Source organism: Leptonychotes weddellii, chromosome 2 (assembly GCF_054177405.1).
Source record: "Leptonychotes weddellii isolate Sample4059 chromosome 2, ASM5417740v2, whole genome shotgun sequence".
Lineage (NCBI taxonomy): Eukaryota > Metazoa > Chordata > Mammalia > Carnivora > Phocidae > Leptonychotes > Leptonychotes weddellii.
The window spans coordinates 80905241-80924261 of record NC_138370.1 but is presented as its reverse complement, the minus strand read 5'-3'; positions in this window follow the sequence as shown (position 1 = coordinate 80924261).

Here is a 19021-nt window from a genome sequence, read left to right as displayed (position 1 = left end):
TTTCAGTAGACAATTCTAGGAGGTGTTATGTGTGCTTCTCAAATATTCAAGAGTCATTGAGAGCCCATTACCAGTGTACGTATCCTTATTTTTACATTTCCTCATTCCCTTCCTTACTTTCCCAAGTACCTCATTCCTGCTTCCTAGGTTCATTCCCTAAATAAATTAACTGTCCCCAAGCTTTAGATCCTGCTTTTATGGGAGCCTAAATTAAGACAATTGATATTGGAGTCGGTCCTAGAAACCAGACTGTCAGAACGGGATGCTAGAACTGAGTCACTCACCTGTCAACAGTTACTATACTGTGTGTGATAAGTGGGATGGTAATTCGATAGGATGGTGATGGTGAGATGACGCTTCTCATAAGTGGGGTAATGGTGATGGATAATTTCAAAAACTCTCACTTTTGATTTATTGGGATGAGTTAAAAGTAGAAGTTGAAGGACTGAATTATGTATTACCATTAGCAGTTGGGACAATAGCAGTTTTGAGGATTGTGGATTTGCTGGTTTTGTTAACAACCTCAGAATTTTGGAGGATAAAAATAGAATGATAGACTACCCTCTCTAAGAAGACCCTGATCTTCTGTAGACAGAGGAAAGACAAGATATGACTTAATTCTGTTGAGGGTAGCAGCACTGCAAAGGAGATTGTCTAAAGATTGTATGTCAGCCGCAGTGAGTCAATTATATTAAAGCAGAAAACAAATATGAAGGTTTTTTTTTTTTTTTAAAGATTTTATTTTTTTTATTTATTCATGAGAGACAGAGAGAGAGACAGAGGCAGAGGGAGAAGCAGGCTCCCCGCGGAGCAGGGAGCCCGATGCGGGACTCGATCCCAGGACCCTGGGATCATGACCTGAGCCGAAGGCAGACGCTTAACCGAATGAGCCACCCAGGCGTCCCAATATGAAGGTTTTGAGACCCTGAGATCAGGATAGGGAGAGTTGGATGGCTGTGCATCAGAACTCTGAACTCCCAAATACCCTTTGAATCCACCTCCAGTCCTTATTCAGCTCCGTCCCCTTTCTAGAGAAGAGTAGCATGCCCTAACCATTACCATACAAAGATATCATCTGAGGCAGATACTTAAGCTGACGCTTTTTCTTCTCATGATTCCATCTGTGTGCCCTTGTTGTGTTTAGCCAGTAACTAGAGGCACAGTAGAGGCTACCCTGAGGGGAAATTTATTCTGACTTCTTCCAATTCCAGGATGAAATGGCTTATTCATTGACAGAATTGTAGGACTTGGCTAATATCCAGAGGCAGGAAATAGCAGAACATGAACAGGAGTCGATTTAAAGTATTGAACGAGGCAGAGCCGGGGCTGCAGAATGTAAAGGCTGGACAAGGGAGAATTTATTGGCATAGGAACACTCTCCCTCACCAGGACACTTGAAGTCCATTTACATGACTATACTGTAGTATGACTCCTTGAAGCCTAGACAGGCTGATGATCTTTAGTAAATGAGTTGTAGATGCAGTAACTGTCTTGTTAGTGTGTTGATGAAAGGATCAGAGAAAAGAGAGGATGGAATATTAGAAATGGATACTTTATGTGAGATTAGAAAACCCATTAGTTCACCGAGAAAGTCCAGAGTGCAGTTTCTTCAATGAAGTAATGGAGAATGAACTTGTGAGGGGAACACTGGTATGGTTGAGAAGTTCAGCAGTTGCTATTCTCTAAAGGCCAGTATTGATAGTGGAGACTGCCAGTGTGGAACTGGGTTGACAGTGATAGGCTAGTGGGAAATCAGAGGCTAGGAGGACATTCTTAGAAATCAGAGGTGAATGGCATGTAGTTATCATAATGGACAGCAGAGTAAGGCAGTTAGTTTACCTTAGCCTACATGGATCTCTGGCAATGACTGTTAGGCAATGATGTTCTTAGGGTGAGAGAGATGGGTAGTCAAGTAGGCTGTTTCTTGACTTGTGTAACTAAAAGTACAGAAATAAAAATAATAAAATAAATAGCTGGATAGAAGAAATGTGTTATTAGCACAATGGAAACTCCAGTTTCTCACCTTGGTTCAAAAAGTGAGCCAGTTCTCACTCCCAGATGTACTCAGTTGGAGAAAAGGCCAGGTCCTGTTGAGGAAGATTTTGTAACATCATTAACAGAATATACAAAAAGCATTCTCTTATTATCTCCAGTGATACCTGTAGCAATTACAGGTTAACTATATTCAGGGGGAAGGAGAGATTACTAGATTTTTGAGGGATGTGATATACAGAGTTGCAATTGACACTGATACTAAGAAATCCAGAATGCTATCATGCCTTGCTGGTTAGAGCTAATAAGTGGACTCATTGATAGTAAATCCAAATGAATCTACAAGATATCCTATCCCCAGACCCCAGATAAAATTTCAGAGATTAGCACTTCCTTCAAACTTAAGACACAAGGGTGATGGTTTTAACATAGTCATGTTTAGTTTACCTCTATGTTTTATACAAAATCAGTTGGATCATAACATATATAGGTATACTACCTTATGCTTTACCAAATTGTATCAGCAGTTGCTGCTGCTGCACCAGATGAATTTTACTGGAACAGAAACATAGCCTCTGGTACTTGATATATAACTATTGATTTGGTAAATGTGTTCTTTTCAATCTGTATTGTTAAAGAGGATCAAAAGCAGTTGTTTTATGGGAAGGATAGCAGTACACATTCTCTTTCTTTCTCCAGGGCTGTATTATATCTATGGTTCTCTGCTACAGTATAGTCTAAAGGGTCCTTGATAATTTTGACGTTCTATAGAATTATCATGGCCACTATTTTAATTATATCATGCTAATCAGACCTGATGGAAAGGAAGTGGCGACTACCCTGGGTGCTCTACTAAAATATATGTGTAAGAGAAGATGGGAGATGAAACTATTAAGATTCAGGGACCTGTCAAATTGATGAAATTTTGGGGAATGGTTTGGGGACTTGTGAAATATTCCCTCAAAGTAAAGGACAAATCATTGTACCTTTCAATGCTTAAGAAACTGCTCAGTGCTTGGCTTGGTACACTGGGGCTTATTTAAATTTGAAGGCAATGTATACCATATATGGGAATATTTCCTCTAATGGCTATTTGATGATTTGAAAGAATGCCAGTGTTTTATGGGGTCCAGAGGAAAAGAGGCTTTTTTTTTGAACCAGGTGTAGGCTATCGTATAAACTGCCTTGCTACTGAAGGTGTATGACGCAGCAGATTCAATGATAGTTGTGGAAAGCCCCAGTAGGAGAGTTGCTACACATTACCCTAACTAAGCACATTGAGGAGACTGATGCCTCCAGCAGCAGCAAACTATTCACCATTTGAAAAACAGCTTCTGGGAGGCTGTTGAGTCCTTGTAATGACTGAGTGCTTTATCATAATGCATCAAACAACCATGAGACTGGAGTGGCCCAGGAGAAGAAGGGTTTGTCAGATCCACCAAGTCATCAGGTCTGGCAGGTACATAAGCAAGTTATCACGTGAGTTATACAGTAGGGATTGGGCCCAAACAGGTTCAAAAGACAGACACTCTGATGTCTCTTCTTCAGCTTATACCTCATGGAGCCTTCCTTTCAGCTGGGAGTAGGGCTGAAATTTGGCCCAGTTTATATGTACCCTGACTATAATATGTTAGTGTGAGCCAAGTATGAAATACTAATGCACTATAGCCACACTCAAGGGTAGCTCTAAAGACGGATGGGAGGAAATTTGTTGGGCAGAATTGTGAACAATGTGCCTAGTTTTTTACTTTATATGGAGGGAAAAGTGGCTTGAAGTAAGAGTATGTGTGGTTTCCCATGCAGCAGTGTGTGGTTTGGATTGTTTGTCCTAGGCAGGGGTTGGCAAACTATGTCCTGAAAGCCAAATATGGTCCAGTGTCTGTTTTTGTATAGCCAGTAAATTAAAAATTGTTTCTGTATTTTTAAATAGTTGGAAAAAATTTTGAAAGACTAATAATTTCATGATGTGTGAAATTTCAGTGTCCATGAATAACATTTTATTGAAATCATCCATATATTCATTTAGGTAATATTTATGGTTATTTTTGTACCACAAAGGCAGAGGTGAATAGTTGCAACAGAGATTTTATGACCCACCAATCTAAAATATTTACTATATGTCCCATTACAGAAAAAGTTTGTGGACTCCCCAATCAATAATGTGGGGAAAGAATGGTTAGGATATTTCAGGCAAGGATATTTTTAAAAGAACAATGTGAATGGACTATGGGGATGGACGTAAACTTTTTGTGTCTCATATCAATGCCCAATAAAAAGAAATCCACTGCAGAGAAGATGCTGAACAATCAGTGGACAAAATAATTCATCTGGCAGATGTAAGACAGCCTCTGTCCACAGGCACCCTATTGCTTGCCTCAAGAAACCATGAATTGAATAACCACTGGTACTGTTAAGGCTGTGCATGGACCCAGTAGCTTTCTTTTACTCAAGATGATGTAGTTACTGTCACTACTAAATGCTGATCTATCAGCAGTAGAGACCAAAGTTGATATGATACATCATCGAGCTGATCAGCTCTCCACTTAGTGTCAGATTTTTATACAGGATTCTTTCCAGATTGGTGGGGACAGTGATTCACCCTTACTGAAACTTACATCCACTCCCACTCTTCTATCTGCAGCGTACAGCACTACTCAGCAACACTACCAGAGAGTTTGGAGAATGTCAGATTTACTCTTGTGGGATCCATCAAAACAAATCCTTAGACATGCCCATAGTATCTACTCATCAAACAGCCAATCTGATGAGTGTGTGCCATTCACTGAAGTAGTCTATTTAAATCTCAGCTATGACTGCTTGGGCTTGATATCCTACAAGGTCTAACTGCTGTTCTTTGGGATGCATTATATGGTTTGACAAAATGTCCAGTATTTGAAACCATATCCTCCAATAGCCAGAATACATTGATTTAAGGGCCAAGGGGAGAAGTAGGATTGATCCTTTCTAATATGACTTCAGTGACCCATTCTAGGAATTTGTCCCCATAGCTCTGGGCTCTGTGGATTAGAGCTTCTGGTTCCCAAACTTCTACCAGGGATACAGTAAATATTCTATCTTAACTGAAGTTATGGATACCAATTAGACAATTGATAATTTCCCTTGTCACGGCCTGACAAGAACCCTAGGATTTAAGACTGGGGACTCTAAAATTGGGTGTAGAGAAAGGAGAAAATTATGACTTGCATTCACTTATAGCTCTTAATACTGTAACTTACTCCACTAAGGAGAAAATTATGACTTGCATTCACTTATAGCTCTTAATACTGTAACTTACTCCACTAACTCTTCTATATTGAGCCTTTTTTGAAGACTGGCTAGTCACCAATTTGAAAAGTTAGTGACAGAGTGGTTTTAATGTGGGACAGTAACGGATAAGATGGTGCAAAGGATAGACTGTAGTCAGTACTTTGTGTGCTGTCATATCCCATTGGTCCACATCTGATTTCAGCCACAGCATGGTAGAGAATTCTGTGCATTGCAGATTCACATCACCATAGTACTGTCTTAAATGCAAGTTGTGCTTTTCTCTGCTTCCTTCTGAAGCCTTTGGAACTCAGCAAGGGTGCAGATGAAGCCCAGAAGTGTGGGGAATTTAGTGCTCTGGGGGTGATTCTCAACCAAAGTGTGGCAGTAAACAGTATTTAAATGCCCACTCTCCTATCTTTTTCATAAAATATTCAGGGAAGCATTATGGGAAATTGAGACTCCATTGCCTATCACATCAGCTTCAAAAAATTTCATACCCTTATATTCACTTTTCCTCATTTCCTGTTTCCCTCTTCCTCATTTCTGTTCTCTTTGATCACTTCCAAAATAAATTACCAGCATTGAAATTCTTGACTCAGACCCTCCTTCCCAGTAATTAAAACTAAGAGTATCATTTGAACTATTAAAGTTTAAAGAATTTTTGTGCACTCAAAACTATTACTCTTTTTCTTTATGATTTCTGTGTGTTGGGTTTTGCTTATGAAGGCCTAGCCTACTTTAATATTCTGAAAATATTTGCCTATATTTCTTTTAATGATTTTATAGTGCATTGTTTGACTATTGATCATTTATTTCTATCTTATGGATATGAATTTAGTGTTACTGTTTAATAAATATAGTCAAATACCTATCCTATCCACTTTTTTTCATAGTTCATTCTCCTTACAAATTGATTTTGAATATCACTTATGTTATATACATAATTCTTACATAAATTTTATTATGGTTTACTGGCCTATATATCACTGTTCTCATATCAAAATGTTTTAATTATGTATAATATATTTTGATATCTGATTGAGCAAGTTCTGCTTTCAGTACTTTATTTTTTCACAATTGCTTTGTCTATTTTTGTGTACATTCTATTCAATATAAACTTTACAATTAACATTTCAAATTCCATTAAAAAATCCCTTTGGGGTTTTTTATTGAGATCACATTGAATTTATATATTGATTTGTAGATATATAACATCTTTATTGAACTTTCCCATTCAGGAATTAATCTACTCAGGGTTTCTTTTTGGACCTTAGTACAATGGCAGTCATTTACTTATTTTCTCACTTTACCTACTTACATTTATTAAGGTTTATGTGCATTTTATAGTTTCTGTTTCCTTTTATATACTTTGTTAATGGGATCTCCTTTTCTACTGTAGTTTCTAGTCATTAGGGAGTGTGTAGGAGATGTAAAGAAAACTATTGCGTTTTGTAAGTTGATATTTTATTAAGCCATCTTATGGAACTCTCTTATTAGTTTTATCATATATTTTTGTGCATATGGCTAGATTTTCTAGGAATATAATTATATCATTACCTACAGATAATAGTTCTTTATTTTCTATTTTTACACATAAGGGACACTCCCCCCTCCCACACACACTTTATTGGCCATTTTCCTCATTCACTTTTTTTTTTTTAATTTCCAAATATGGACTAAGCAAATTTTGAGTCCATATTGAGATACAACCTATGTTCAAGGAGACTGAAAACCAGCTAACATATCAGAATAGGAATCCCAAACCAGAAGCCAAGTTGGAGAAGAGCCAGTATTCAGAGAGTGACCAGAATCAGGTCCCAACGCACTTAGTAAGAATCAGCAAGGGTCAAAATCAAGGAGCAGAAAATTCAAGTCAAGATTCAGGAACGCTAAAATTACTTTATTCTGTGACAGAATGTTTAGTTTGTAAGGCAGATATGAGGTGATCAGGAATTAGAATGTATAAGCTGGGAATAGAGGTGGCTACAATCGTGACAATGGAAACTTATAAGGGGTTAAAGAAGGTAAAGGTCCAACTGAAGTTATCAGAATGCTGCCTATATTTGTGAGATTTTGTGCCCTAGTCATCTTAGGTCTTATAAGCAAACTGCATAAAAGTTTTGTTTTTTTCTTTTTCCAAAACTGTGAGGAGTTTGCACAGAGAGCCTACCCAAAGTTTCTGTTGAGTGGCTAAGACTTAGATATAATTGACTGCTAATAGTAAGTAAAGTAGAAATCCTTTAAATTAACTTTTCAACACTGTTAATTATATTTTGAGTTAGAAGGTGAAATAATTCTTGAGTTTCCTCCCCCCCAAAAAGATACAAATTTTTTTTTTTTGAGAAGTGGAGTAAAAGAGCTACTAATCAGCTGCCTTGTTTCCCTTATATCAGGTGAAGTCCATCAAATCCCAAGTCTCAATGTAACTTCAGAGCCTATGACTATAAATCCTAGCCTAAGAAGACATTTGCAATAGTTTTATTACAATATATAATAATAATATAATTTAGAAGATATTATTTTATATCTATTATCCCCATACTTACGTCTCTTTGTTGCAAGCATAGAGCTAGGTTAGGCCATATTACTTGGTCACAAGAAAAAAAAAATCTTACATATGGATAAAATGAGAGGAATGAAGTAGTATCAGTCATACTATTTCTAACATAACATACTAACATAAATTAGTATAAATAAGAGTGTTAAATAAAAAGGGTATATTTTCTGACATGGCAGTATAGTCAAAGAGACTCTGGGTAAAGTGATATCAGCCCCATTAAATATGAAAGCAGAGAATAGTTTCTGTCACCCTTGACAGAATGAGAAATGTATTGGGTAAATCCAGCTGCATAGAAAATTAAAAGCAGGAACTGATGACTAGAGGATGATCAATGAAAAACTATTGTATTGAGCAGATGGTTCTCTAGTCTGTAATAAGTAGAGTGAGAATTAATAAAAATGTTTGTATTCAGTATTAACAAGAATTTGGCTATAATGGAAAATGATCTGAAATAGAAAATAGTAGAGAAAAATGAGGAGCATGCACAGATAAAACTTCATGTTTTATTTTATTGGAAAGATGAGTTGTAAATGAAATATTAGTAAAAATAAAAAGGAAATGACTGAAAAGTATTGAAATTGTAGAATGGTAAAATTGCAGATATAATTTAAAGAAAATGAAATTCTAGAGAAAAGTTTATGACATTCACACATCAAACACTGATTCATTATCATTAACTCTAGTATGATAAGCACCACCATGAAAAATTATGATTCACCCATTATTTTATTTATTTTTTAAATTTTTATTTAGTTTTTAAAGATTTTATTTATTCATTTGAGACACAGAGATGCAGAGAGAGAGCATGAGCAGGGGGAGAAGCAGAGGGAGAGGGAGAAGCAGGCTCCCTGCTGGGCCAGGAGCCTGATGTGGGGCTCGATCCCAGGACCCTGGGATCATGACCTGAGCCTAAGGCAGATGCTTAACCATCTGAGCCACCGAGGCGCCCCTCATCCATTATTTTAAAGCTTTGGGGAAAAAGTTTTCTTTGTGCATCAAGTATGGAATATGGATTAGTATGTAATTATTGCCAGAAAAAAAAAATGTAGGGTCAATTGTAACAAATAAGTAAAATTCTAATGTTGACATTTAACATTGTTTTCTTTGGTTTACTCAAGAAAATCTGGAGTCCATACACTTGAGGGTAGAAAGGAATTCATTCATTTATCAAAAAGCATTAAAATATTTAGTGCTTTAAGGTTAGAGCCAGGGCCAAAATTAATGAACAATTTGCAAGTTTAGCAGTTGTAGCAAGATTTAAATTTCTTTTCAAAAGACAGAATTAAAATGATCAACACCTATGAATAAGTATGCTTTTATACAGCATAATAATTGCCAGAACTCTCATGTATTGGGAAATAAACGTGTCCAATTTTGACAAAGTGACATATACATAATTGGTCATGAATTACAATTCACTTCTCTAAGAATCTGTCTACAGGGAAGATGGTAAAGGCATCTCTCTTCCCTGTCAGAAGCATTATAGAATTATAGTAGCTTGATCATTATTAGTACAGAAATGACTTTTTTTTAAAGTTCTCACTTGTCTTGAAGTTTCATCAGTATGGAGAAGCATGCTTTTTTTTTGGTACAGATAGAGATAAAATTTGTGAGCAAAAGCCCAGGATTTTTTTTTTTAATTTTAGTATAATTAACATACAGTGTTATGTTAATTCATGTATAGAATATAGTGATTCAACAATTCTATACATTACTCAGTGCTCATCATGATAGATGTGCTATTAATCTCCTTCACCTGTTTGACCCCTCCCCCTCCCCATTGACCTCCCCTATGGTAAACATCCCTTTGTTCTCTGTATTTAAGAATCTGTTTTTTTGTCTGTCCCTTTTTTCTTTGTATTCTTCATTTGTTTCTTAAATTCAACATATGAGTGAAATCATATGGCATTTGTCTTTCTCTGACTGACTTAACTTAGCATTTTACCCTCTAGATCCATCCAGGTTGTTGCACGTGGCAAGGTTTCATTCTTATATATGACTGAAGAATAGTCCATTGTATATATGTACCACATCTTTCAAAAGCCCAGGATTTTATTAAATAGAAGGATCTCATGTTTTCTGCTAATCACTTAGTTACTACTAGTGAAGGAATGAAAGAGTACTTTCTGCTCTAGAACTGGACCAGAGCCCCGAGGTATGGAAATTTCAGGAGATAAAATACATTCGGAAGCGTCCCAGCCTCTCTCAGCTAATTTCACTGCAGTGAATGCGTAAGCCCATACCTTGATTTGTCATGTTTCACTTTATTGCACTAAACAAATATTGAGGTTTTGTTTTGTTTTGGTTTGGTTTTACAAACTGAAGGTTTGTGACAACCCTGGGTCCAGCAAGTCTACTGGTGCCATTTTTCCAACAGGATTTGCTCACTTCATGTCTCTGTGTCGCATTTTGGTAATTCTCATAATATTTCAAACTTTTAAAGTATTATTGTATTTCTTATGGTGATCTGTGACTAGTGATTTTTGATGTTACTTTGTAATTATTTTGGGGCACCATGACTAAGCCCATGTAAGATGGTGAACTTAATCAATAAATGTGTGTTCTGAATGTTCCACTGACCGGCTATTTCCCCACATCTCTCCCTCTCCTTGGGTCTCTTTGTTTCCCAAGACATAGAAATATTGAAATTAGGCCAATTAATAACTCCACAATGGCCTCTAAGTATTCAAGTGAAAGGAAGAGTCACAGGTCTCTCTCTTTAAGTCAAAAGCTAGAAATGATTAAGCTTAGTGAGGAAGGCATGTCAAAAGCCAAGACAGGCTGAAAGCTGGGCCTCTTGTGTCAAACAGTGAGTCAAGTTGTGAATGCAAAGGTAAAGTTTTTGAAGAAAATTGAAAGTGCTACTCCAATGAATATACAAATAATAAGAAAATAAAACAGCCGGTTGCTGATATGGAGAAAACTCTTGTGGTCTGGATAGAAGATCAAACTAGCAACAGCTTTCCATTAAACCAAAGCCTAATCCAGAACAAAGTCCTCACTCTCTTCAATTCTATGAAGGTTGAGAGGTAAGGAAGCTGCAGAAGTAATGTCTGAAGCCAGCAGAGGTTGGTTCATGAGATTTAAGGTAAGAAGCTGTCTCCATAACATAAAAGTCCAAGGTAAAGCAGCAAGTGCTAAGGTAGAAGCTGCAGAAAATTACCAAGATCTAGCTAAGATAATGAAGGTAGCTAAACAACAGATTTTCCAGCCTTCTAAGATGCCATCTAGGACTTTCATAGCTAGAGAGGAGAAGTCAATACATGTCATCAAACAGGATAGGCTGACTCTCTTGTTAGGGGCTTATGCAGCTGGTGACTTAAGTTGAAGGCAATGCTCATTTACCATTCCAAAAATCCTACGGCCCTTAAGAATAATGTTAAATCTACTCTGCCTGTGCTCTATCAATGGAACAACAAAGCCTGGGTAACAGCACATCTGTTGACAACATGATTTACTGAGTATTTCAAGCCCACTGTTGAGACCCGCTGCTCAAAAAAAAAAAAATAAAAAAAGATTCCTTTCAAAATATGACTGCTCATTGACAATGCACCTGGTCACTCAAGAGCTCTGATGAAGATATGTAATAAGATTAATGTTGTTTTCATGCCTCCTAACATGACATCCATTATGCAGCCCGTGGATCAAGGAGTAATATCGACTTTCAAGTCTAATTTAAGGAATACATTTTGTAAGGCTACAGGTGTCAGAGATAGTGATTCTTCTAATGCATCTGGACAAGTAAACTGAAAGCCTCCTGGAAAGTTCACTGTTTTAGATGCCATGAAGAATATTTGTGATTCATGGGAAGAGATGAAAATCTTAACAGTCACAGGAGTTTGGAAGAAGTTGATTCCAACCCTCATGGATGACTTTGAGGAGTTCAAAACTTTAGTGGAGTAAGTAACTTCAGATGTTGTGAAAATAGCAAAGGAATCAGAATTAGAAGTGGAACCTGAGACGTGACTGAATTGCCATAATCTCATGATAAACATTTAATGGATGAGGAGTTGCCTCTTATGGATGAACAAAGAAAGTGCTTTCTTGAGATGGAATCTAAACTTGGTGAAGATGCTGTGAAGATTGTTGAAATGACAACAGAGAACTTAGAATATTACATCGACTTAGTTGGTAAAGCAGCAGCAGGGTTTGAAAGGATAAATTCCAATTTTGAAAGATCTACTGTGAATAAAATGCTATCACACAGTTTCACATGCTACAGAGAAAATTGTTCATGAAAAGAAGTCAATCCAATGAGGCTAACTTCATTATTGGCTTATTTTTAAAAATTGCTGCAACCACCCCAGACTCAGCAACGACCACCCTGATCAGTCAGCAACCATCAACATGGAGGCAAAACCCTCCATCAGCAAAAAGATTGAGTCACGGAATGCTGAGATCATGGTTAGCATTTTTTAGCTTAAAGTACTTCTAAATTAAGGTATATACATTTTTTTTAGACATAATACTATTGCATACTTAATAGACTCTAGTATGACATAAACATAACTGTCATGTGCACTGAGAAACCAAAAAATTTATTTGACCCACATTATTGCTCTGTTTGCTTTATTATGGTAGTCTGGAACGGAACCTGCAGGAACTCTGAGGTATACCGTTTGACAGATTTTTACCCACCACAAACATGGACATGTTCAGTACTCAGATATGTAAGGAATCTCGTGACCAAAAAAAAAAAAAAAAGAGGAAAATAGTAAGCACGTGCTGATAAAGGCAAATCATAACAACACGGTGTTAACCAAACTTCTCTGAAAGTTTTAGCAATATTTCATCAAAATTCTCTATGACAAAGTGAAAATGCAATGCTTTCCTCTTTGGTAGTATGGAATCGTCAGCAAGTGATGACACTGCAAGTCAATGGCAGAAGCAGAATTAGAAATAAGCCATTCATTAATATGTTCTGTATATAAGCAGAACAAAGATAACGAAAAATCGTGTATTCTTCCATAATGCTATAGTTACATTCCTAAGAAACTACGTGTTATCAAAGTTGTGTTATAAAATTTTTAGTGAGAAAAAAGGATTGTGAGTTAAAAGAGTTTAATATTTGAAATACAACTGTGTAGCTTTCAAGAATTAACTAAGTAAAGTATCCTCTGTGCTTCTAAGTGTATTTTGTTATGGTAAGTTACAAATAACATTCTGATTGATCAATACTGACCAAAAAAGTAACTTAAACATCACTAAGAAAATCCTGACAATAACTCTAATGAGGTTTTTGCTCAAAAGTAATGGGTATTTTATCTCATACCAATGAGGATGGGAACAATAAAAAATGAAAACAATAAAAAACAGAAAACCCAGAAAACAACATGTGCTGGTGAGGATGTAGAGAGGTTAGACCACTTGTGCTCTATTGGTGGGTGTGAAAAATGGTGCAGATGCTGTGGGAAGCAGTATGGCATTTCCTCAAAAAAAAAGAAAATAAAAATAGAATTACCATGTGATATAGCAATGCCACTCCTGGGTGGGTCCCAAAAGAATTGAAAGCAGGGACTTAAAGAGATATTTATATACCTATGTTCATAGCAGCATTATTCCCAATAGCCAATAGGTAGAAGCAAATCAAGTGTTCATTGCCAGATGAACGAAAAAAACAAATGTGGCATATACATACAATTAAATATTATTAACCTTAAAAAGGAAGTAAATTCTGACACATGCCACAACATGGATGAACCTTGAGGACATTAAGCTAAGTGAAATAAGATAGTCGCAAAAGAAAAAATAACATATGATTCCACTTATGTAAGGTACCTAGAATAGTCAAATTCACAGATACAGAAAGTAGAGTGGTGGTTTCCAGGGGCCACGGGGAAGGAAGAATAGGGAGCTATTTAAAGGGCATAGAGTTTCAGTTTTGCAAGATGAAGAGTTCTGGAGTTTGGTTGTACAACAATGTGACGTGTACATTTAAAAATGGTTACGACGGTAAATTTTATGTTATGTGTATTCACAACAATTAAAAATTTTTAAAAATGTAATGGGCTGCTACAATTACCATTAGCACAAACATAAAGACATCATTACATATATGCATTGTTCTTATTATTATGGCAGAGTCCACTCATCAAAGGTAGATTAAAAAGATGAGTTTACAGTTTGATCACTCAGCCTCTGAAAGTGGCTGTGTGTGACTAAGCCAGACTCTTCTCCTGTTTGGTTCGTGGACATTCTCAATTATCTGGTAATGACTAATAATGGTCTCTGTAAAACACATTCCATTTCAGAATTAATCTATTTTGTTAGGGTCAATTTGTATTATAAAAGCCTCCCACTATAGGAAAAATATTTTGGCTGAGGTAATTTTGTATTTTGGTTTCATTTCAATGATAATTAAAATGTTTATATAAGGATATTTTGGTATGTGAATGGCCATTTTGTAAGCAAGTACTACACTTTCATTTCAGTCCCGGCATATGCTTTTATGTTTATGATTACACTGGGACCCAGAGTTTACCTGGTATGACAGCATTTTCACTTTCATATATTAGGGGACGTATTGGCTGCCACTAAGTTGATATAACCTAAAATTAAAAAGTGAATATTCTACCTCTATGATTGTATTCATATATAATTATATTTAAGAGTTATTTGGAAACTTTACTTTTTGCAATAATTTATAATTGGAAGTCCTTTTCATAGGCTGTGGCTATATTTTTAAATTATTCAGTCAATTCAGACTTTGATTTAATACCACAAAAATAGCATAGTGTAACAGAGTAACTGTAACCAGCTATTGAGAAGAGAGGCAAATTTGATCTTAGAATGATGTATTTGAGCCAGAGGAAGTCCAAAGGGCTCCACAAAGAATTTTATAAGAGACGGTTTCTCATAGTTTGAAGAATGAAGAGCAGTGGAACAATAAGTAGAGAAGTTATGCTTCTCGGAACTCAGAAAACCTTTGCCTTAGCATTTAGAACCAGATTTGCATTGCATGAATTCTGTTTTGTAGATACTAACTTGTTTAATGGTTCATTAGCGGTAAGTGCAATAGTACAGATTCCCATTGAAGAACTTTTGAGATGATACCTAAAATTTTGTTTTTGGAATTTTCATGGTGTGCATTTTATTGTACATTCTCAGATGAATTCATCATGATGTTGTATTAATTTATAAGAGAAGCTTATTATTTTCAGCCAAACAATATTGTCCAAAATATTAAACTAGCACTATTAATTTAAAATATATTAGATGTATTCTTGTGTTTGTATTTACTTTCATGTTTTTATCTATAAGCTATAAACACCAGAAATGTATTGTTGGCTTTATGTTTATATTCATTTAGGAAATATTATAATAAAAATAATAGGATAATACTGGCAACTTAAAGAATTTTTACTTTTTTTAAAAAAGATTTTTTTTTAAATTTGACACAGAGAGAGAGGGAACACAAGCAAGGGGAGTGGGAGAGGGAGAAGCAGGCTTCCCACTGAGCAGGGAGCCTGATGCGGGGCTGGATCTCAGGACCCTGGGATCATGACCTGAGCCGAAGGCAGACACTTAACAATTGAGCCACCCAGGAGCCCCAAGAATTTTTACTTTTAAAGGCTGCATGAATTTGTTCATGAAATAGAATACACTGGGATATTCTAATCCTTAATACTTAATGTTGGAGAATATTGTCCCTGTGTCTTTGTGTTTTTGGAATGTAGAGTTACTTTGTCTTTGGGAATCACAGTGAACTGATACATTTAGAATTATTTTGTATGATTCTTAGAAGAAAAACTCAAAAAGTTATAACAATATGAAAGTAGACATGCAATTATGTATATAGAAAAGACCACTAGGATTTTAGCCAATCACTACATGATTTTAAAAATTCATCTATGATAAAATGCATAAGGTATTTGATAAAGTACTTCTTTGCATTAGGAAGTGACATGCTGAGAGCATCGATAGTATGCTTATTTTTTTTTTTTTATCTTGCATTTAAATTATTTGGAAAAGTTTTCTCCCAACTATTAGCCATTTTAAAAACCTTGGAATGGGCTTAAATATTTTGAAGAGATCTAGATTGTACAATAGTTCTTCAGTTTTTGCAGTGGAAAATAAAAGATTGAGGTCAAAGGGTAAAGGACAGTATGGCTTAGACTTTAAATGGAAAGAGAACAGAGACAAAGAGAAAATGATCTGGCATTATGTGCTCACATCAATCGCAGTAATTAGGCTTTGCAGTATCATTAGATATGATAGCAATAATTTATAGCCTTTCATGATATTTCACACGCTAGGCATACAGAAGCACATGAGAGCAGGACCCCTAATATTTCTCATTGTTATTTTTTTTCTAAGGAAATAATGACATTCAATTGTCATGAATTGGGGAGATACACAACACAAATTTGGACTCTTATCTCTAAAGGAGAAATGATGGAGTGTTTTATGCCTTGTAACCAGCTGCAAAATGTATGGTAGCAGTAAAATACTAACAAGATATTGAGGTGAAGATCTCTAAGAGTACAGTATTTAAATTTATAAAAGTTAATTTGGCATTACATTAAACATCGAGTTAATGTTCCTACCAGCCTAACAACTGAACTATAACATATTATGCCATGGTGTTAAATTGAACCAAGATACTCCAGGTTTTGGTTGTGGAAAATCAGTCATTAATCAGTTTGAATTTTCTAAAGCTGTCATTATTATAAAGGAAAACCCCTGCATGAATACTTTGGAAATGTAGTCTCCATGACAGGAAATGAGAAATGTCTTAAATAGTTAAATATTGAATTTAAATCAATATGATGGTCAGCCTTAATGGAACACTATGTTTATTTTCTCTCTTGAACATTAAATTAAATTGAAGATCTAATTTTTAGTTAGTTTTCAAGGCATATTTACAGAGGGCATTATAATAATTAAATTAGAATTTTTCCTTGAATTGGAGCTCTGAGTCTTCAAGTGCCCAAATTAATCATAGTGAAAAGGTAATTCCATTTTTAAACTTGATTTTTGAATTCAAATGTTCAACATAGTTATATTCTTTAGTGTAGTGCTATGCAATTTTGAAAACTTATCAGATGCCAGTTTTTGAGGAATTGCTTTAGAGAAAAATTGACTCACTAATATCAAAGGACATGAAACAAGGGTGCAAGGTCTTGCCCATTTCACAAGATTTAAATGTATTGTAAAAGTTATAAAAGGTAATGTAGCTAGTTTTATCTTCCTTTACAGATAGCTAGAATGCAACTGCCCTAGGGTTATGCTTAGGTGAGATTTTTGTTCATCCTATCCTAAGGTTTTTGGTGTTTGGCTATACTTCTAAATCAGATAATCTTCTCTTAAAGTTCAAGCCAGAAAGTTATTACAGAAGCAGAAGAGTTGCTCTATGTCATCTGATTCTTAAAATAATGTAAACACTACTTTTAGTCACATTGCAAGATTTCTCTCTGCTTCTATTGATAACTTCTCTGAAAATTTGTGATTAAGTGCCATAAAATCCCCTTCTCCCAGTTGCTACCTGAACCAACAATTAGACTCTTCTTTCAAAGTAAAGCTTTAACTTCACAAAAGTTAGTCATGAACAGGTTTAGTACGTCTGTTAGAGGCTTTTGAATGAGGATTACCGTGAGCACTTGCTAAATAAGGAGATAGACTTGAAACATAAAATGAAACCAGAAATACACTTACTTATATCTGATTGGGGCTTCTAGACTTTGTAAAATAAAATTCTTACTCCTTGAATGGCTTTTACTTCACTCAACAGAATATTTCATCCCCACTTCTGATGCTATGTAATCTGATACATTTTAGCTGATTCCTGAACCTCAGAGACTAAACATATAAAATGAATATTACCCATGTATTATCTCTTCTTGCTCCCAGGTAAACCTTTTAATATTTGCTCATTAAGCTATAATTTTGGGGGGGGGTAACCAATGTAGTACTGGGAGTGTTGATATTAATCTGGATTCCAGTGATGCTGTCATGATGGAGAGACTGAGTGAAGGTATTTGGGAGGAGAGTCAGCAGGATATGGAGACTGGGATGCCAGAGGTGAGGTAGATGCCACTGTTCAGTCCTGTGGAATGGCAATGCCATTTGGTGAGATGGACATTTAGTGGGAGGACACAGAGGGAGAAGGATAGAGGAGTAGGAATAATGGGAGGAGGAGGAGGAAGAGGATGAGTTCAAGTTTAGCCTACTGGGTTTAAGTTGCCTTTGCTACATTCAAGTGGAGATTTCATAGGCAGTGTAACATACAGGATTTTAAGAAAGGGGTCTTGGCCAGAGGAATAGATTTGGGATTCAAAAGTATAGAAAGGAACTGAGGTCCCAAATGTGGGAGAGATTGACTAGGTACAATGTGTGGTTAGAAAAAAAATTCCAAAGAACAACACCATTAAAATAATGGGTAGAGGCAGGAAAACATCACAAAAGATCTAGGAGAAAAGGCCTGTGAGGCATGTTATCCACCAGCTACAGGGGAAACACTGTCCAAACTCAAAGCCTTTCACAATCAGCCTCACCTTCACTTTCTGAACTTTTATCTATTCACTCTTCACTTCAGTAGGAAAAACTCTGTTATTTCCTTTACATGACATGTGCGTTTGTCTTTCCTCTTTTTCTTTTTTCTTGGTGGTAACAACAACAACAACAACAACAACAACACATAACATGAGATCTACCCTCTTAACAAATTTTTAAGTGTATGGTAGAGTATCGGTAACTGTATGAACATTGTTGTACAGCAGATCTCTGGAATTTTGTACCTTATATAACTGAAACTCTATACCCATTGAATAGCTATGTCCCATTTCCCCCTCTCAGCAGCCCCTGGCAACCACCAGTAGTCTACTTTCAGTCCTTCATATACCTCATATAAATGGATTCATGCAGCAAATGTCATATGCTACCTATGCTACAAATATCATATTGTAGCATATGACAGTATCTCTTCTTTTTAAAGACTACTATTCCATTGTATTTCCATTTCTATATCCATTCATCTATTGATGAACATTTAGGTTGTTTCCACCTTTGGGCTATTGTGAATAATGCTGCAATGAACATAGGAGTGCAATTATTTCCTTGAGATCCTGTTTTCAATTCAATTTGCTGGGTCATAGTTGTTCTATTTTTAATTTTTTGAGAAACCTTCATACTGTTTTCTGTAGTGATGTACCATTTTACATTCCCAGCCAAAGTCCCCAAGGACTCCAATTTCTGCATATCTTG